This window comes from Callospermophilus lateralis, chromosome 12 (genome assembly GCF_048772815.1).
Source record: "Callospermophilus lateralis isolate mCalLat2 chromosome 12, mCalLat2.hap1, whole genome shotgun sequence".
NCBI classification, from domain to species: domain Eukaryota; kingdom Metazoa; phylum Chordata; class Mammalia; order Rodentia; family Sciuridae; genus Callospermophilus; species Callospermophilus lateralis.
The window spans coordinates 39,649,665-39,672,470 of NC_135316.1; positions in this window are offsets into that span (position 1 = coordinate 39,649,665).

Genomic DNA, 22,806 nt, shown 5'->3' on the forward strand with positions numbered 1-22,806 from the left:
ACAACCACAATATGACCCACCTATCCCATCCCTTGGTATTTATCCAAAAGAACTAAAATCAGCATACTATAGTGGTACAGCAACATCAATAGTTATAGCAGCACAATTCACAATAGTCAAGCTATAAGTTACAGAAGTACCACAGATGTCCATCAACAGATGGGCATCAACAGATGAATGTATAAAGAAAATATACTATATATTTGTAAATGGGTATATATCTCATGCAACAGAGTTTTACTTGGTCATAAAAAAGAATGGAATTATGGCAATTGCTGGCAAGTAGATGTAAATGGAGAACATCGTGCTAAGTGAAATAAATCTGACTCAGAAAATCACAGATCAAATGTTTATTCTTACATGTGGCAGCTAGAAAAAAATATGAAAGTGGGAGCAGATCTCATGAAAATAGGAGAGACATCAGTGAAGTAGAGGAGAATGATGAAGAGAGAGGAAGGAGGAATTGTATACATGTTTGACCAATTATAAAGCAATAAATAAACAGAAGGAAAACCAGTAGAGAAGAGAAAGGGAAACAAGGGGAGGGAAGAGGAAAGGAAAAGAAGAATACCTGGGTACTGCAATGGAGCAATAAACTTCTGAAACTTAAAGAGTTCATGATAAAGTCTTGCAATATGAGGTGTGATTTTATTAAAGGATTAATAGTCTACTGAAATCTTAGGAAGTTACAAGAAGCATCAGTTAGTCTGAATGGACCTATAGTGCATATTTATGGGTAATAATTGTACAATATAGCTTATTCCAAGACTATGCCTAAAAACAATACAGGTAATCCATAAATTATGGGAATGAACAGCACAAAAACACTAGACAGAATTACATAAAGAACAAATTTGGGAGAACTTCAGACAAAGCCAACAAATATATCAAGTTTCAATTTTCTAATTGGGATTTTATAGAATATATGTGAAGCTATGATTTTGGTGAAAAATAAGAGAATTATTATGAGGAAACTGCTTAAAGAAAATTCCCAGAGAAATTTGGGGAAATTTGAAAGAAGAGTTTTTAAACAATTGCAGGGCAACGTCTAGATAAACGTTGTAAAGCAAATGTAGATTAATATTCAGGAAAAAAATACTTAAGAAAATAACTAGAGGTAGATATATTTTCATTGTCATTTTGCTGAAAATGCACTATGCAATTTAATAGAAACCAAGGTTTGTAATTGAAAAACAAAAATCCCAATCTATAGTATTTCCAGGAATGTATATGACTATGACAACATTATAAATTATCAACCTCCTATTTGTGTAGCCATTTGAAGAAACAATTGCGCTTTATATTACGATATAATCAAATTAACTTCTGGTTTTATTTTCTGTAGAGATGGCTTGATAGAAGTTGAATATTCTTGGAATCAGTTGAGATTAACATTTAATACAATTATGGGAAAGATATAAGACACTAAAGATCTGTTTTCTAGTACATAGCATATAAAAGAAGACACTAAATATCTGTTTTCTAGTATATCAGTATATAAAAGAAGACACTAACGGTCTGTTTTCTAGTACATCAGTGTATAAACCAATGATCTTTCTGTGTTCCTGACTGTGTTTACAAATTGAACTTACTAGTAAGGTCTTTATCCTCCTCCTAGGAATGAGCATTTTTTAGTTTGTTACTAATTTTCATGATCTCTATACTTTTGAAGAATATTGGTCAGGTATCTTGTAAAATGTCCTTCATATTAGGTTAATGTTATACTTATTTTGACAGAATTTGTGGAATTTCTTGTTGGAATACTTCAAACTTAATGTGCCTATTTAGCTTACGAGAACAAGGAACACTTGAAATTGTTTTATCATGTCCCATTGCCAGTGAGATTAGCCTTGATGACATATTTAAGATAGTGTCTTCCAGATTCTTCAATGTAAAGGCAACATTCATATTTTTGTGTCCAAAACGTGTTTTGGAGAGAATATATTGAAACAGTAAAAAATATACTATTTATAAAATTATAAATTTTAGCATTCATTTGTTTTCTTGTTTATAGGAATTATTGCTGTATTATTCTAAAGATCATTTGTTTCCCTTATTTCTCCTACCTATTATTAATGGAATTTTCCATAATGAAGAGTTGTATTTTTTACTTCTTTATTTCAAATATTTATTTATATTACCATGAATTATTTGATATTATTCTATTATTTGAATTATAATACAAATTATAATTTATGTTTTTAAATTGTTCAACTTTGAACTTGAAAGTGCTTTCAAGATATATTTGGAGTTTATGTGTTCATATTAATTCTTCCAATTTCAAAACTGGACTGACAGCTTTCATACTAGTAATATGTAGTAGTATTTGATTTTGGTTTTATGTTGCATTTTCCTAATGACTAATGATGCTTCAATTTTTATAGTTAATGTGCTATGTGTATGAATAGATAGATATTTGATAAATAATATGCTTAAACTCTTGTCCATTTTTTAATTTTTAAAACTATTCAAAGGATATTGTGCTTTAACAAACATTTATGCCCTCTTGATACAAATTCATTATCAGATATGATTTGCAAATGTTTCTTTTAATGTGTATGTTGAAGTTTGTGGTTTTTACAGTTTATTTTATAGAACAAACTATATAAATAGAGTTTAATCTTTCTGTTGCTTTTTATAGAATTCATCCACTGTGATTGCTACTCCTAAGTCTATGGTTTCTAAGAGCAGTAATTTTATTCTGATAGTCTGTTTTGTTTGCCAAGATGAATAACACAATAAGTTTCATCAAGAATAGTATTAGAGCAGGGTGCAGTGGTGCATCTTTCTAATTCTAGCTGCTAAGGCAAGAGGATCAGGAGTGCAAAGCCAGCCTCAGCAACTTAGTCAGGCCCTAAGCAGCTCAGAGAGACCCTGTCTCTAAATAAAATATTTAAAAAGGTTGGGATGTGGCTTAGTGGTTAAGGGTCCCTGGATTCAATCCCTGGTACCAAAAGAAAAAAAGAAAGAATAGTATTAGAGCCTGGTGTAGTGGTGTATGCCTATCACCCCTGTGACTCAGGGAGGTGGGCATGTTGAGGCAGGAGGATCATAAGTTTTAGGCCAGCTTTATAATTTAGCAACCACCTTTAGTAACTTGGCCAGACTGTCTCAGAATATGTAAAAAGAAGAAAAAAAAAGAGTATTGGCTACAGCTTCAGTGGCTTTGAGTTTGTCCACTTATTGAAATGATCATTTCCATTTGGGTCTTTGCATACTTCTGCTGAGGTTGAATAGCTCTAGTAGCCTAGAGGAAAAATCACAAGTTTTATTTTTAGCTAAGATACCAGTAAACCAGGCCTGGGAATTTCAGGGAATCTTTATGAGTGGAGTGCCCCATTAAGAAAATGACTTTGTATCCTTGCAAAGTGGAGGATAGAGTTTCTCATAGAGGAGCAGCTGTCACGTTTTCATTTAAAGCTAAAGCCCATCTTGCCGGCTTCTTAAATCTACCATTTACATTTGACAAGCAAGGCTTTTTAGAGCTTTCCTACTTTGTTAGTCATAGAATCTGAGTTGACAAGCCCAAAATGTGAATATCTAACCTGAAAGTCATAATGCCCCCATTAAGTCAAGAGCTTAAGAAAAACTAATGGATGTTCCTTAAAAAGAGTGAACCTGAGAGCCTGTCATGTAGGAAGAGATCGATTCCCAAAGAGAACCTCTATAAATGACCTGCTGCTCTGCCTAGGAGCTCCAATCAGCGAAGTCAACCCCACTAAAATGTGCACCCTCTCTAGTATTTGATGACTTTAAAAAGGTTGCATACATTTTACCAAAATTGCGATGTTAGATATACAACCAAAAAAAAGTAAATGTGAAACTCTTAAAGTATCAAATGAAAGCACATTATTGTTCCCAAAGTGCAAAAGCAGGAAACTATAAGCATATCCATATTTTAAAAGTTATTTGTGTGATGAGTTAATGCCATTTAAAATAATTTTAATGGAAACTGACTTAGAAATCAACTTACAGAAGACAAAGAAATTCAACATTTAAAACCAGCTTTAACAATAAACATCTAAAAAGGGAAATGATTGTTCTCTTCTGTTTTTGCTTCAACATCTCGCTTGTGCTTTGTGTCTTTGGGAGAAAATATTCTGTTGTAATGCTGCCATGATTTGGGGTGAGGACAAGCCTCAAGACCTTCCTTAATGTCATCTCTTTCTATACAAGTTGAAGTGGAAGGAAAACCAACTTCATGGAAAGAGGTAGCAGTTTTTTTCATAGCTGCTGAAGAACCAAAGTTTATGAATCTGCCTGTGTAACCCTGAGGAACTTCACATTGTAAGCAGAAGTAGGCCTCACAACTTCATTAGGAACTGTCACCACCCCTGCTGAAAGACTCAATGAATTGACACTAAGGAACCTGGATTTTCATGTCAAGGCATGTCAGATACATAACATTATATACTAAAACTCTGAACCCTGAGTACAAGTATTCATGCTTAAAACATGACTTTTACAGTGGTAGAAAATGTCAGGCATGTTATTCCCAATAGTTTGTCTCTACCTGTGGCTCTCACTTCACTGGGATATCTCCCCTGTGACTTTTGGGATAAGGATGTAAAAGAATATAGCCTATGAAGTCCTACTATATATTCACATGTAGAAGCAATAAAGTCACCTCAAACTTATGATGACTTGATTTTTGACTTGTTCAGTCAATACACATTCAACAGAAACTGGACTTTGAATTTTTCTCTGTTCTCAGGCTAGAGATATGAAGGAGGGAGTCACAGCTCCCAGTCAGCCATGTGATCCTGAGGATAAACAACAAATAATCTACAATTTCTGTGTTGCTCAGCTAAAACATTGTGCTATCTTCCCCTGTCCACTGTGAACCCTGGCCATGACCTATCAGCTGAATCTGGATGACACCTCTGCCCATAGGATAGAATTGACAGGGAGGATGATGCTTCTGCATAATAGGGCCATAAAAGTTCAGGTATCTTCTCTATCCCAGTTCCCTGGCATATTTGAACAAGTGCAATGGCCTGAGGTCTTCCTTTGGACTGGTTTTGTGAGGAAAGATGGCTAGCGTCTTATTGGGGGGCCCTTCTGCCGAGGGGAGTCAAGCCACTGTAAATCTTAATATCTAAAATAATTAACAAATTATAAAACACAAATACTCAGAAATATATTTATAAACAGTAAGGCCTCTGATAGATCTTATCCACATGGGTCCTTGAAGTAGACAAAGAGAAAATGGCTCCATTGCTTTGTTTAAGGGGGTACATCAAAGACAGGGATAAGGTTTCAAGGGTGGGGTCTTGCTTCATGATATCTTCAGTCAGAGGGTTGATTGACATCTCAGCACATCAAAGCCATCTCAGATGCTTTGTGGGATCTGAGGCAGAGCTTGAGGGGGAAGTTCAACTGCATCAGGCAGCTAATCTCTGTGGGGGGTGCCCCAGGGTGTTCCCAGTACCAAACTTATCCCCTCAGGACGCTACTATGCACAACATAGTCCACACACAACCCATAGATGTCTTGTAACAGACTGGAAACTACTTCATCTTCAGGGTACTTGACCACTGAGCCACATCCCCAGCCATATTTTTGTATTTTATTACAGACAGGGTCTCACTGAGTTGTTTACTGAGGCTGGCTTTGAATTTGTGATCCTCTTGCCTTAGCCTCCCGAACCACTGAGATTACAGGCATGCACCCAGTGCCTGGCTTCATCCTCACTCTCAACTATTTTTCCTTAAAGCCACTGAGATCAAGGTAGAGGGGAAGAGAGGGACGACAGGGTGTGGAGAGAGAAAACAACTCTCCAACAGTAAGCAAAGCACATTTACTCTCATTCCCAGCAGTGTAACAGCTGCTTAGTCCAGACAAACAGATTATAACTTGATGCGCTGACATTTCTACATCTAATTTGGGTGCTTCTTCAGTAAGTTACTGCAGACACAGTGCTTTTGAGCTATGGTTACTGTCTCACTGACACATCCTCTTTTTGTTGCATGTTAGCATTTCTTCTTCCCACCTATGGGATTGTGATAAAAAAAAAAAAAAAAAAAAAAAAAAAAACTACATCCAGACTACTTGTTCCAATAATCTCTATTACCACTCAGTCTCGCAACCCTGCTTTTCACAGGGAGCCCTGTCCCTTCCACCTTACCTCTAAATGGTAATAGCACTTAATATCAGAACAAAATGAGTGAATTTTCTTAAATGCCCCAAATGGAAAGGTGGGTAGACCTTGTATTTTTCTTTTTTCAGAACCTATGTCTGTCAGCATTCCATTTTCATCATAATAATCTGTCAAGAACTCTGCTGGATTTAAGATTTTTCCCTGCTTTCAAGCTAACTTTAGATCATCCCAGGCTCATGGATGGTGGAAATATGAGACTCTTGTTAGAGGCAAGAGATGTCCTCCTTCGTGGCCCAAGAGTGGGCATGTACATTTTGGAAGTGGTTCCTCTTGCTTACCAGTTCCCCTAGGGTTAATTCAGAGGTGGACTCTGATGGAAGTTACAAGAAAGTCAAAGTCTCAAGCTTCATACACCTGATCATTTACAAGGGTTTGAAACCATATGTCTAGTCTTTGCCCTAAAAGGAGAGATTGCCTTTAGTGTATGAGACATGAACTGAATTTGCCTTGGCGTCGCCTTCTCTGACCTCGTAGGCTGTGTGCCTTTCAAACATCAGGTCAAAGGCTGCATTCCCTCTGCTTGTAAGACTTGAAGAAATGTAACAACCAAGGGAGTTTGGTTTTCAAACAGGATCCATCTTACACAAAGATGAACCCTTTCCAAAAGTACACATGAATGGATCCAGCAAGAGAATATAGATCTGACCATTTTGATCCAGTGTGAAAACTCCAATGGGCCATGCAGTTTCAGTGATGTCTGTGGGATTAGTCAAGCCTTTATTTAGCCTGTGTCATGATTCATAGTTCAACTTCTCCTGATACTGATCCTGATAAATACATAATACCATATTCTGTACTGAACATTTGCTTTTAGTGATCTCATCCTATGGCAGGTAAATGGTTCTGTTCTTATCAGTTTCCTCCTTTGATGCCGCCATGTTAAGTCTGTTGCCACTCATTCAAATGCTTGAAAGTTTTCAGAATTTTCATATGTCCTTTAGTCCTTGTTTCCTCCCAATTTGCTCTTGGATTTAGATTACATGTTCCAGTCTTCGTGGGCAATTTTGTTTTTATTGGTTGGAAGAGACGAAGACAATCAAATAAACAAGTTCAATTTAGCCTTCTGGCTTAATTTTTATTTATCATTTAAGTCTTCTTGATTTTTCTAAATCATTTCATATAAAATATACTTTCACAAAATGGATCGTAAGTAAAGTGAGTCTATAAAATGTACCATAGTTTCCAACAATAAATATTTTTATTTAGTTATCTTTCTCATGTTTTGTGAGAGTCTCCTCCTTGTGTACTATTAAAAAAAACTGAATTGAATTTATATTGGAGGGTTTTAATCACATTTTGTTTTATTTTGTTCTGTGTTCCTTCTCTATGATAACAAATTCCTTGGGTCATGCTTATCTTTAGGAAGCACAAACCAGCATTCAGGGAAATCTGGCCTTTCTGTACACTTCTGCTGCTCCTGCTGCCTGAGGCAAACTCCAACATCCTGAAACTCCATATCCTGAGAAATGCAACAAAACTGTTTTTCCAATAGATTTTTACTGTTGTTGTTGTTGTTTTTAATGGATACACTTTAATTTTCTTTGTGGCTTCACATTTTAAAATCTAGGTTAATATATGAATTATATGAATTATACATTCCCTGAATATCATACCAAAAACTATTTATAAATAATTTTAAATATAAACATACATTATTTTAAAAGAAAAAAAATATTTTTAATGGTTAAATTTTACATACTTTTAATTCCAGTTGTTCTTGTAGTATATTGCCAGTTGTATATAGATCAATATAGTGAGGATATGTATCAATGAAAATTAAAACTCTTGGCAATTACATTATTAAAATGCCTGCAAAAATAGCAATTCATTTGGTAGTTTCCTCATGGAAATTTTTATGTGTTAATCCTTTTTTTTCCTTTAAAAAATATGTCTCAGAAATTCTCTATGTGTTTATATTCAACTTTCTACTATAAATGTATTTTGGTGATAAAAACAAAATGATAAATTTACTCAAGCAGCATAACTTTTATTTTGAAAGAAGTTAGTCAAAATTCTATTCATCTCTTGAAACAATTCTTTGCTTTGTTCTTATCAGTTTCCTTCTTTGATGCTGCCATGTTATGGATATGGATAAAAACTATGGATAAAAACTATGCTCTCATCTTTCATTTCAATTTCAATTTTAATTTCAATTCAATTATTTTTAATAACAATTTTAAGTACACTTTTGCTTATTGAGTTTTAGGTAGTAAATGAAGGTTTACTTATATTACTCTCCTAATTACAAGGCAGATTCTCTCTTTTTAAAAAATATTTTTAGTTTAGAAGAACACAATACCTTTTTTAATTTTTGCTTATTTATTTATTTTGTGGTGCTGAGGATTGGACCCAGTGCCTCAAATAGTAGGCAAGCACTCTATCACTGAGTCACAACTAGAGCCTCTCTACAAGGGAGATTCTTAATCATGTTAACAGAAAAATAAGAAAAGAAAATATGCCTCATATTTTAACTTTGATTATAAAGGAGATATCTCAAAGCGATAAACAAATAAAAAACAAAAACAAAAAAAAAAAAGAGCAAGCAATCAAAATTCATCAGCTAAATAGAATTACTAGGAGCAAAGGTACCATTACTTACCTGGATCATTCATGTTTGGTTTCAAGATTTGTAATCAAAATACTCAGTCACATAAGGTATTCATTGAATCTGTAATTTTACCAACAGTTGCAATTATTAATGTATTAATTATTTTCATTTTGAGTGCACACTACCACTTGTGATGTTTTTAAAAATATAATCCAGTTAAATGTTCACATCATTTTAGATACGTGTATGATCACAGTTGAAACTGAAGAAACTCATTTTACCTGAATCTGTAAGTTCTAAGTAGGTCACTCTGCCAGTGTAGTAAAATTACCATGTTCTTAGAACAATGATAGATTTTGAAAGTCAAGTAGTAAATTATAGTCTCAGAGAAGTTTCAAGGACAGAATCTTGCACAGATAATCAGCAACATTTAGGTTCAATAAAGAGTAATGTGAGGGTCTAAAAAAAGGAATAAATATCAAATTGGCAGGTAAGCCCCCTATACACCCACACAATTCCTATTTTTAGCCACTATAATAGAGTTAAAAGGTTGCTAATATTAGGTTATTTCTTTAGGACAGTTTCTTTTCCTGAATGAGCTCCACATTCCAGGCCTTTAAAAATACATTTTAGAATTTTGTTCTTATGTAAATTTCTTTTGTAATATAACTTACCATATCTGTGAAACAAATTCAGTTGGTTAATTAATTAATGATTAGAAAACATTGCTAGGAATTATCTAGCTATTTTATATCATTTAACATATACTTGCTTTTTATTATAGATTTCTAGATAATGGGTCTTGAAGTTTTTCTTTTTCATTACTATTAATATGATTGGAGAGCAAATTTAAAAAAGCCAAGAATAAACACACCCTTGGTAAATCATCAAGATTCATATTTCAGTCTCCTTGCTTCTTTTCATGTAATTTCATTCATTTAACAACAATATTTGCTGATATTAGAATTTCTCATTTATCCTTCAAAAATCTTGCAGAACCATATAGAAAGTAAAGGAAGTAAAAACTTGTGAATTTAGAAAATGATTCATAGCAGGAATTGCATTCAAGCATTTCAGTAAATGAATTTATTTATTAGAATTCCTGGGGGTGAAGATGTGTAGCAGCTTTTAACTTCTGCAGACAAAACCTTTGTTGCTGATCACACAACTCTTATCTGCGGTTTCACATTTTGTAGTTTCTCTTACCAATAGTTAACAATGAAAATATTAAAAGGGAAATTTCAAAAATAAACAGTTGATAAATTTTAAATTGTGCATCATTTAAGTAGTGTGAGGAAATTTTGTGTCATCCCAATCCGTCCCAGCTGGGATGTGGGATGGTTGCGTCAATGTATATGTGCTACATGTGCTAATTTCCCATCAGTCACTTTGTAGTCATCTAGGTTATCTATTTGAACATCATGGCATCACAGTGCTGGTGTTCAAGTAAACCCCGAGTAGTAGCTGAATGTTATATCAGAATGCCTACATCACCTGATGTAGGCATTAATTCAACTGATCCTGTAGTCATTTTATCATCTCACATTATCATAAGTAAGTTGAAAACAGTACAATATTTTGAGAGAGAAAAGGAGACTACACTTACAGAACCTTATTACAGTATATTAATCTCTTGTGGTGCTTAATATATAAATTAAAATTTATCATATATATTTTGCTGGGAGCCATCAGCCAAGTAGGTATGACAAATTCCTTGCCAGCTTACTCCCATGCTGTCTAGTGGAAGGACTTCTGAAAGGTGACCTTGCTCAAGGACCAGGGCAGGATCCGTGTTTAGGGTGTTCCCCCTTTAGAATAGGGCAGTTTAGCATAATAGGAGAGTAGGGTGTTTCCCCTTTAGAATAGGGCAGTTTAGCATAATAGGAGAGTAGGGTGTTTCCCCTTTAGAATAGGGCAGTTTAGTATAATAGGAGATTAGGGTGTTCCTCTTTTGGAATAGGGCGTATCCTGCTGCTGAGTTCCTCTTGAGTGCTGAGGGTCAAACAGTATATTTTGGGAGACAGAAGCCCATGCGGAGTGGATTTGGGAGAGAGTGGATTAGGGCAGAGTGGAGATTTGGGAAGAGACCGTGGATTCCCCCAGAACGTGTTTGTAGACGGCCGGTGTGAGTTCGGGAATAAAGAATTGCTGTTTGAATCTACAAGCTGTGTGGAGACTCGTGATTTGTGCCCAGCCGAGAGACTGCGGCAATATTTATATATATATATATATGCACCTACATATCTATATCTATATCCATAGTTTCAGGCTTTCACTTGTGGGTCCTAGAAAGTATTCCCAGCAGATAAGAGGACATTAGTGTAGCTTCTTACTTACATTCTCTCTCTCTCTCTCTCTCTCTCTCTCTCTCTCTCTCTCTCTCTCTCTCTCTTTTTTGGTACCAGGGATTGAGCCCAGGGGCACTCACAACTTAGCTACATCCCCAGTCTTTTAATTTTTTTCATTTTGTATTTTGAGAAAGCATCTCACTAAGTTGCTTAGGGCCTCATTAATTTGCTGAGACTGGCTTTGTACTTGGGATCTTCCTGCCTCAGCCTCCCAACCTGCTGAGATAAAAGGCATGCACCACTGTGCCTGGACCTTAAATTCTCTTTAGTTTACCCTTCAAAGCACTGAGTAAATCTTGTTCATAGAGGAAGAATACAGTGTTTAAAAAAACTATTTCTACCATATTTTTTGGTCTCACATCTCCTTTATCTCTTATATTCTTCACCAACACTTCCCTATACCCTTGATTACAGGCAGCATCTTTCTTCATGGTCAGTCTTCTCCAGGTTGCCCTCTTTTCTTCCCTATTTCTCTGTTTCTCAGAGTGTTTTTCTGGTCTCTGTCGTTGTACTTGCCAGTTTCTTCCACATTTTCTATTTGCTGATGAAAGAAAATAATGTATCACGAGAGAAAAATGATTTAGAACATAACCAAGCTGCAGTTTAACATAGACATGATTCATGTTGTCTAAAAATATAAATAATATTGTTTAACAATATAAATGATATTTATTTTTATAAAAATAAACACTTATATTCAATTACATTATTATCTCTGTTTTGAAGGTCATGGTAAAGCAAATTGATTGCCATGCATGACTCCATAAGATAAATCTTGTGAGGGAATAGGATATAGGAAAGTTCTTAAAACATGGCTGCACACAGCTGATTAGTGTCTCTGTTCTGAAAACAGAATTTTTTGAAGAAAATTATGATACTATCTAGAAAGGGAAGTTAGACATTCACAGGAGAAAAACATTTGTATTTTGTAGTGTAAGTTCTTGCTTGCTAACATGTAATATTCATAACTATCATAATAAAAGGATGAGGAGTCCAGCTACTAGGGAGTTTGGCTCACTCATGGTTTAAACTACTCCATGAGTTAGTTTTTCTTTATTTCAATGCACTAGTACTCTGTCGTATTTTATGACATATTGTTCTGAGATATCAAATCCTGAGGTCAGGAATCATTCCATTTGTGAATCACTACATAATTTCTTGTAACTTTTTTGGTAACATGCATACAATGATCCAAAGGTGATAATAAGGTTAATAGATATGTTGCTGATTGTTTTATTACTATTGTTATTATTAGCATTATCATGTCTTCTATTAATAATATATTGAGACTGAGATTTAGAGGTCAAAAAACTTAAATTTCTATGGAATAATTGAACAAGAAAATAATAGAAAAAAGTGAGACCAAAAATGTGTGTTAAAATGGGATATTAACTAAAAACTAAGATGGTATTCTAGTAGTCTATTAATTAAAAAATGAAAAGATATTCTTATTTCATATTGTTTTGCTCTAATATATATAACTGGTGAGAATGAAAAGCTGGTTACTATCTAAATGACTAAACTATTTTAAGTAAAAGGTATATAAACTTATACATAATGTTTGTAAACACAGAAGGTCTCTAGAGGGTAAAATAACTCATTGACTATTTTCAGAATGATCTTCATATACCAGGTTATAGGTATTTCACAGATTCCACAAGAGTCATTCATGATTAAAACTTAATAATTACAAATTGTGAAAATCTAAACTTTTTCCTTAAAAAAGCTTAAACATGTACTAAAATATACTAAATAGTAAAAATAAAAATTCCTTATATTTTTAATTTTGCTGTAGGAACTTATATACTATGTATAATTATAATACTTTAATGAAAAGTAAAAAAGAAAAAACTGTAAGGAAAATACAAGATGAAAAAATAGAAGATACAATCATATAATATATATTAATAATAATTTTGAACATATAACATCAGGAATACTAAGTTAATGAATTCTAAAATATGCCAATATAACAGATGAATATAATATTTCTTCTGATAAGTATAAACATATAAAAATGCAAAAAAAGGTGCATAGGGCTTCTATAAACACTACAACTTAAAACATATCCTCTGAGAGAAAACAAGTAGATGAAAATTTTGTTTCTAGGCTTCATATAATTGAAAATTAAAATCTTGCCACTAGAAAAATAAAAAATACAAAATAACAATTAAGAAGGTTATTAAGAAAATATTTTCATAATATAAATTTCCCTTGTATTTAATGAGTGACAATGATTTGTAGTATATACTTAACAATTGTGAACATTTTTTGCAAAATTTGGCATTCAATTATGGAATATGTAAGTTATTCTTAATATGTGGATTTATTATTATTAAGTCCACATTTGAGTAAACCGAATTAAAATTTTCTGAACATTTTAACATGCTAATTTTTAGCTACTTAACATAGATAACAATTATGCCAAAACATGATATATATTACAAATTAATAATTGTATTACTATTTTGAAAGTTATTCTTCATTATACTATTTCTATAATAGTTATAATTTAGTACTCACAAGAACATGTTACATAATGTGTTCTCATCTAATTTTATTGTCATAATATTTGTCCATTTTCTATTACTACAGTGAATATCTGAGGCTGAGTAGCTTCATAAAGAACATATAACCATTTAACTGATAGTTCTTAAGGTTCAAAGGCTTAGGGCTGGGATCAGCTTATCTCTGGTAGGGCTCGTGGTTTATGGTATTTTAGGGGACAGACAGATGAGGATAGTGGGAATATGAGGTTAACAGAATAATTGTATAAAATGGGTAAAATGGACCCATTCTGCTGACCCCTACCTACTTTCTTTTCCAAGAAGCAATTTACCTGCAACCCTTCCAGACCTAAGTGGACAGGATGTCATAATTTTTAGCAAACTACCTATTAACTGTAGGAGAAATGCAGACCCAAAAGAATGTTGATAAGAAAAATCCAAGCTACCCTGGGGGGGGAGACCTTTGTGACCAGATCCTGAAACTCCAGGAAATAATGATAGTTCCTCCTAACCATAAAATTTCTAAAAAAAGTAAGGTTGAGAATCTAATTAGAATCAGTCATCATGGGCCAAGGCAACCTAGAGTTGTCACAGCAGAGGGTACTTGAGACTCTGAGATCCTTTCTCTAAATAAAATATAAAAAATCCCCAGTTCAAAAAAGAAAAAAAAAAAAAGGAAAAAGAAAAAAGAAAGTCTGATGTCATCTTGCTGTCAATCAAAAGTCAAAAGGTAGACTGTCTCTGGAAACTTCTCTGGGATCCCCAATAAAATGAGAGCAGGAGAGGCACATTTTCTCTGTCCTCCATGAGAAGACTCACTCTCTCCTTGAGCATGTCCCCTTTCCCTTTTCCTGTCCCTCCAATAAACTTATTCCCATGACTCTGAGTCATGTGTAAAAGTCTTTCTGACTTGATGACAAGAGTCATGGTTTGGAAGGTTTGAAGAGGGGTCTCTGTGGTGTCTCAGTTTCTTGGAAGGTCCCAAACCTGTGACAGTGTCACAGTGGTGGAAGTGCTTGCAAGTACAAGGGATCATGGGGTAAAACACAGGAAGCCAGAGATGCCAGGGAGGTGCTAGCTTTGCTTTTTTCTAACACCCTTCTCATGAGAACTAACCAGGCGTCCCTTGAAGACTATATTTTGAGGACAGTACCCCAGTGACTAAAATGCCTCCCAACAGGCCTTGTTTCTTAAAAGTTGAACACTACTTTCAATATCATCACACTAGGGACTAATCTTCTAAGATATGAACTCTGAGGAAAAATACTTAAACTATACCCAAACCAGAGCAGTCATTTCCACCCAACTGAAGGAAAATTGTTTATTTTATAATTATTGTCTGACTTTTTCACAAAATTTAAATTTTTTTAACTTAATAACTACTATAATTTGAATATGGCCATTAAAGTTTATGTTTTAAAAATTCAATCTCAAAATTCATATGTTAATAGTATTTGCAAATAGGACTTTGGAGAGGTAATTAAGATTAGATGAGGTCATGAGGTGGAGTACCCTTGATGGCATTAATGATGGTGTATGAAGAGGAAGGCAGACCAAGCTAGCATGCTAGTTTTATTTTTCCATGTGATGCCTTCCTTCATGTTATAAACACACCAAGAGTCCTTTACCAGATGCTGAGTAGATGTTGATATTATGTTCTTGGGACTTCCCAATCTCCACACCATGAAATTACCCTCCATTTTTTTTTATAAATTACCTTGCCTCATGTATTGTGTTATAGCAACAGAAAAGAGACTATGGAAATACCTAAGTGTGTAGATATATAAAAATACACAGAAACTGTAATGATGCAAAGAATGTTTAATATATGATAAAGAGTTTGATTTAAAAACATTTCAAACTTCAATTTTATTTAATTAAATTCTCTATAGAGGAGAAAAGTACATTCCACATATCCAGCAGTGAACAGAAAATCATGATGGATATTTGAGTATTTAAAATAAACTGTTGTCCTCAAACACATTAGAAATCAGCTGGAAATAAAACGTAGGCAAATGAAATGGAAAATTTCCTATTTAGCATCTGATGTGAGTCACACTTTGAAAAGCAAGAGAATCCAAGAGAAGCACCTTTTGTTGGTAAACTCCCATTGGGTTACTGCCATCTAGAGGGCGATAGTGGAGATTTGTTGGTGGCTTTTCACAAATTTATATTTCAATTCCATACATCATTACTACTATCCTATTCTATGATTTGAGTGAGATGATTCTTAGGTCACTCATAACAAAGTCCCCACAACCACCTACCAGAGCACAGGATTAGATTCATATATGGTTTTGTATCTCCTTTCATATCAAGAATGATATCAATTTGATATCAATTTGAATAAAAAATGCAAAAATTGCATGTGATTTTAAATATGTGTAGAATGCCAGCAGTCTCAATATTTTTCACCACTGTTGGGCAAACAATAGTATGCCATGAATAAAGTTAAAACATCATAAATGACATGAAAAAAGATTTGGACTTTTCAGAATACGTTATATATAAGAAAATAATTCATTAATAAGTCAAAATTATTCTCAGTAATTTGGTGATACAATCAAGAAGCTGGCATTAATTCTCTGTGTATAAAACTCAATATGCCCCCTTAATCAATCACCATATTAAATAATAACTAAATAAATAATACAAAGATGTTTAAATGAAAATAATATTCTATAAATAAAATATTATCAAATTCATTAATATAATACTTGTGAAACCTGAAAAGTAATGAAGTATAAATACATAGCAACATAAAAGTATATTTTATTGATATACAATAAAATTAATGACATAAGAGAATATGAAATATTGTGAAGAAGAGACAAAAGAGAAACAAATTTGAAAGAAGCAATGAAAAGTTCTGGAAATTAAGAGCATGAGAGAACAAAATACTCAGTGGTCAGATTACGCAATAGATTAGACATGCTAAAATAAAGATCTTTAGGTTATGGACCTAAAGAGGTTAAGATGCAGGTTTAAAAGAATGAAAAGATCTAACATATTTCTATGTAGTACAAAAGGAATGATTGATAGAATGGCAGAGGAATGACTTAAATATATTGGTTGTGGGAACATAGAAAATTGATTAGACATAGATTTAAGAAGTATGCGATGTCCCAAGCCTACACTTGGATTGATTCAGGGCATAAAACAAAAAATAAAAACAAAACAAACAAACAAAAACACACCTAATATTTTTAAGGAGTTATCCTCATAAGAATTCTAAAATATTATCAAAACATATTGGAGGAGATAGTAAAGTCATGTGAAATACATGTGCTTTCTTTTCTCAAGGCACCACTCATTTTAGAATTTTAGTGTAAAATATATTATATATAATATATATATAATATATTTTATATATATATTTATAGAACATTACATATATATGATGTTCTAGCACTTTATTTTGTTATCTAACTTTGCATCATTTCTTTAAAACTGCAAAATTACAAAAGAAATATATCAAGAAGTCACTGCTATCAAATACTCAAGAATCACCATGAAATTGTTACAAATGATATCTTCCTCCATTGTAGCTGTGAGTGTTAGTTGGGTTTCCGAGAACAAGTGGAAACCTTCCTAGGATCATGAAGTCTCATATACACTATTCCATTTTAAATTAAGGTAGTCACAAAATCTTAGTTAACATAGAAGATTACTTACTATAGAAGAAAAAAGAGAAAACAGTTATAGGTACAAATGCCCTTTGTTAATAGCCTTATTTTAAACATAAAATTAGTTGGCTTCATCAACATTTCCAAAATCATTAATATTTCTATATGAACTTTCATTTAAACTTGAATATCAACTGTTTGATTACTGTGGTTGTGTAATGGATTATCTGAATGCAGTGGTTGTAGAAACTTTCCCCCTCCCTTTGAGAGGACATAGGGGAGAAAATGGGAGCAAAGACATGTTGAGTGACTAAGCTATTATGTTAGGGTAGAGATACTAAGTGCTCACCAATTCAGAGCTCCTTTGTATTTCTCAGCATCCTTTACAGTCACATTGAAACTGCCTGAAATAACCTCTCTAATGGATGATGAGTATGTTACATTCAGGCTGAATTAAGGCTAGCAAATCTGGCTTCTATCTTCTTTCTATTTTCAGTGCCAATGGTGGCCATGTATTTGAGCTGGTGGAACCAAAATTGTAAAATACCTATAATAAAGGTTACTGCAAAGAAAAAAAGATATTCTATACAGCCACCAGATCTAAATCCACTTTCCCTAGTGAGAAATACACTTTAGTTTTGTCATGACCTTGAAACCGTAGCAATTATTTCCCTCTTTTTTCATTTGTGTTTTTTGTCCATATTTTTATTGGTGCATCATTGTTATACATGATGGTGGAATTCCTACATATTCATACACGCAAACAGCAATGTTATTCGAACATTCTCATTCTCCAGTATTTCCCCTTTCCCTCCTCTTTTTCTCTCCCCACCCCTTTCCCTTTCCTCTTACTCTACTGATCTCCCTTTGATTTTTATGAGATTCCCTTCCACACACCTTTCTTTTCCCTTATTCTCTCTCGCTTCTAGATATGAGAGATAACAGGATCCTAGAACCTGTTTGAATATCTCTTAAAGTAGTTAACATTAACTATCCCAATACAAGCTTTTATAGTGTCTAATCCTTTAAAATTCTCCATACTTTGTCCACATGAATAAAAATACGTATAATTTTCTTTGCAACTTCAGTTTACCAAGGGCATTACTTTTGTGTAACTGTGGATACTCTTTCTAAAGTTTTACACATATCCCAAAATTTTGCTGCAATTTTTCTTACACTCTATGTTCCTTCCTCTTGGAGAGAATTAAATAGAAAAATAATGAAAAACAGTTATACTTTGTCTATTAAATTCTTTACTAAATAATTGCTTATTTTAGACATAATAACATATAATTGATGAATTGTCTGTTTAATGAATTTCCTCTAGTCACTTTCATGTCATAAACACTCTGGTCATGCTAGAGTATTATTTTGAAAAATCAGAGCCCTCAAAAGTAATGATTATTTTGACAAAACTTGTTTTTGTGCTTTATATACACATAATCATAGAGTTTGTCTTATTTGGTTTTTGCTTTTTCCCCTCATAGTTCCATTTGGGATATGTAACCATGTTTTTCCATGTGACTGTAGTTTGTTCAATATCTAGATTTTAGTTATTTCATACCTGTTTTTCTGGATTTAGTCATAGGCACTGGATGGGCACTAAAGGATATCTGCAGAAGAGCAGAAAAGAAAAATCACTTTGTTCATTTAAAATAATACCTTAGGATATTCGACAACAACTGAAATCAAACTATAATGCCCTATTGTAGGAATTTACCTTTAAGATGTTCCTTTATGTCTGTTTTCACTTTGTGATAGTTCTTGAGCTATACATTTATGAAATTTCACTTTTCTATATGTAATACTGCAATAAAATTATTAAAAATGAAATTATAAATCAAGAAACAAAGAATTCAAGGTATGTGCTTATAAGGTAATTCATTACAGATTTTTTTAGTAATGTGGTAGAATGATGTCAGGAACAAATTTTCTCAAACTAGGAGAAAAGTGATACATATATGAAATATGGGAAGACTAGAAAGAGCCTTTGGTGAGAGGGGAGTGTTTATTGGAGGAGAGAGCATCAGTATAAATTTATGATTGTGCTGGGCACGGTGGCACACACCTGTCATCCCAGTGGCTCTGGAAGCTAAGGAGTTCAATCCCCGGTACAAAAAAAAAATTATGATTTTAATATATACTCAGACATAAGTGTGTTTTTGTACATATGCATACATAATGTGCATGTATATTTTACAACTATGTGTGGAAAGGGCCCAGAAATAATGACTTCACGTAGCATTAATTGCAATGAGCAGATCTAGGCCCCAATTTTGGCTTTTTAAACACCAAGTCCTAAATAAAATAACTAAGGCAGCCAATAAAATTGTGGCTGAGGAATTTGAATCTCCTCAGAGAAAGCACAAGCTGAAACTCCAACATCCTATGGTGCAGAAAGTAAGAGAGTCCTCAAGGAATAATGGGATCCTATAAAACCAGACATGAGATAGATTGAAGGATCTGTCTAGCCAATTCTAGGACAAATAGAACATCAAAACAAAAGTAGTGGCAGTTTAGGATTGCACCCCATTGAATAAAAGAAGATACAAATAATAATAATAGATATATGATAGATACACAGATGCTTAGATAAAAGGTGCAGGCTTTTATTGAAGTAGGAAATACACTATTAAAAGACTAAGAAATAATAAAGTCAAAAATCACTTTTTAGAAACCAGAGTAGTAAAAACAATTACCTAACAATTGCCAATTGGTCTTAAAACTTGTGGATTAAAGACTAATGAACAAAAGAAATCTACATAGTTCCACAGTGTATGCCGACATGTGAACACAAAGGAAAAAAATTTAAGAAAATAAAGAAATATAATAGCTGGTTAATCTGATGTTGTCAATTTTATGATAGGCTTGTAAGCTCTCTTTCAGTTTGAAATGATCTCAAAATAACCATGTACAATCTTTGTGTAAATTTCACTTGCCTCCATTTTATTTTGCTTTAGAACACACAGGGTCTAAATATTGAAAAAACAAAAATACTAAACTAGAAAACAAAAACACATTTCTACCAAAGAGAAATGAACTGGACTCAACTCAAATGAAAACACTGTCAGAGATTGTGACTTGAAATACTCAGGAACCGGAGAGGAGTGTTCCATTCATACTCTTGATGATGTGGTAGGATGGTGTTTTAACAGGTGCCGGCTGTATTGATGATTCACATAGAACAACAATGATTTCCACACATTCAAATGATTAATATTTGCATTTAAACTACAGGTTCAATAACACACTCAGTTAATTTTGTGCTTCATAGGGTTTTGGATTTACTTTACATCATAATTTCTTTGATTTATGTTCTATTAATGGTAGTTGGTGTCATCAAATTTAACAAAATGGCTTACGCTAGGAGTGCTCTTCCTCCAGAAAACATGCTTTAGGAGAGATTTAATAAATAGCTATCTGTCCTAAAATAGATGTTCAAAAATCTGAATGTCTATGTGATTATTTTATTCAAATTCTGTAATGCTTCACAAGCTTATTTAACTATATATTTTCTCTATTATCTCATTAATTGAGATGCCATGTTTTCATTTATCTTTACTTGGTCAGAAACTGAATTATGTGCAGCCTTCTTACACAAATTTCAAAATTATCATACTCCCTCTTGTAATTATCTAATAAAAATTCTCGCTGGACTTGAGTACAATATAATCGGTATAGTTATTTATATAAACTAGATTTTGGACATTTGAGGATTTAACTTTTCTCCTTTTTTATCTACTTTGAGTGGTCTAGAAGTAGATGATAAATTTTTGTATACAACCTGTAGTAATTTGTGGCCCATGAAGTTATATAAGTAGTTAATAAATAATCACTTTCAGTAATGATCTTCTTTATTTTACAATTTGACTACCAAATGCTGCTCACATGCATTGTTATTTCATCCCCCAAAATAATTAACAAATTACCACAGATTTTGTATTTGAAGGAACTAAGACAAAATGTTTCCTTCTTTTTAAATACAAGTGGCAGAGATGAGATCCACTCAATATTTTCCAGTTACAGTTACATAATACATTAATATCAGGATCCTGGATCCAAATTTCTTCAAAGACCTAGCACTACTTTATTATCAACTAGATAAATTTATGCTATTATCTATTATATCCCATATTTCCTTCCTATATTGCTTAGAGTTTTGGTTTTTTCCTAGATAAAATTTTACCATTATAATTCCTGAATATGCTTACTATATTCTATTCCCATTATATGAGCTATGTTTTATATGTACTCTCACTGAACATTCCTTTGATAACCTATTTTGAAATATGAGTCTTTATTGAGAAAAACACTTCTAGACAAGGCCTCTCATGTATTTGGGACATAGGAGTTTAGCAATTTAAGACCCTCTAATTTGTCATGTTACCATTCAAATAGATATCAGTTATTTCATCAAAGGTTGGATCTCCTATTCATGGTTTTATTCACTATTCAAATTTGAAAATTGTCTTGAAAGATTTGAAGGTGAGCAATGTAGGTGGTTCATTTGTTTTTGTTAGAGAATCACCCTCAAACTATCCATTATCATTTTTAGTTAGAATAATGTAGAACAAATTAATTTCCTCATTCTTGTCTAGGAAATGTAGTTTGAAATGTACACCCTGAATATAGTTCCATAATTGATATTCTGAACAGAATATAAACTGTTGAAGGGATATCCTTCTTTCGTTTTTCAACTTGAAAACCATGCTTTCACCCTTGTTCCTTCTTTCCCTCAGTACTGTAATAACTTTCCTTTTTAGATGGGATATAATATCTGGAAGAATAATTAGTCCTTAAGGATGTCCTAAAACACCATGTATAATAAACATCTTCTAATCATTAGCTATTGCCTTTATTGTATTCACAGCATTAAAATTCTACTACTCCAGAACTTGAAATCATGCAAATATTGTATATGTAAACATAAAACAAGTTGGTAAAACATTTTCTATTGAATTAGGAAGAGGTTTAACAGTTTCAAGAAAGGTGAGGCAGGAGAGGGATTTTTAAATTGACTCTCTGTGTATACTCTGTCAACTGACATCCTATACCAGTGGAAACAACATAAAACAAAGATGATCAAAATTTTTTAAAAAATTACATGTATGAAAGATCCAAATATTGGAAACAGGCATTGAGGATAATTAGTAATGGTTGCTTTAGCTGTAACTACTATATTCTTTCTTAGTGCAGAAATGTTCCCTTTTTATCTTTTCTTTTTTTTTTTTGGACCTCTGAGCATATTGTGACAGCCACATATGTTGTTATTTGGCACTATCCCCAAATAAGCATCATTACCTGATTTTTCATCCAGAACACAGAGATCCTAAATACCAATTAAGGTAAAGATAACTCATTATCAGATAGAAGTACTAAATGTTTACATATGGTACCTCTAATGACAATAACAATATGGAGAATGAAACCGTCTATAACTGCTTAATTCTAGAAAATTTTTAATAGCAAAGGAGTGAGTAAATTAACAATGCTCATTTTATCCAGATTCAGTATTATGTAAAAACTTGGCTTTTGTTTCTTTAATCTTCTCATTTCAAGTTTTTTAAACTACCAAAGTGTACCAGTAACTGTAACATGATGAAGGCATAGAATTAAT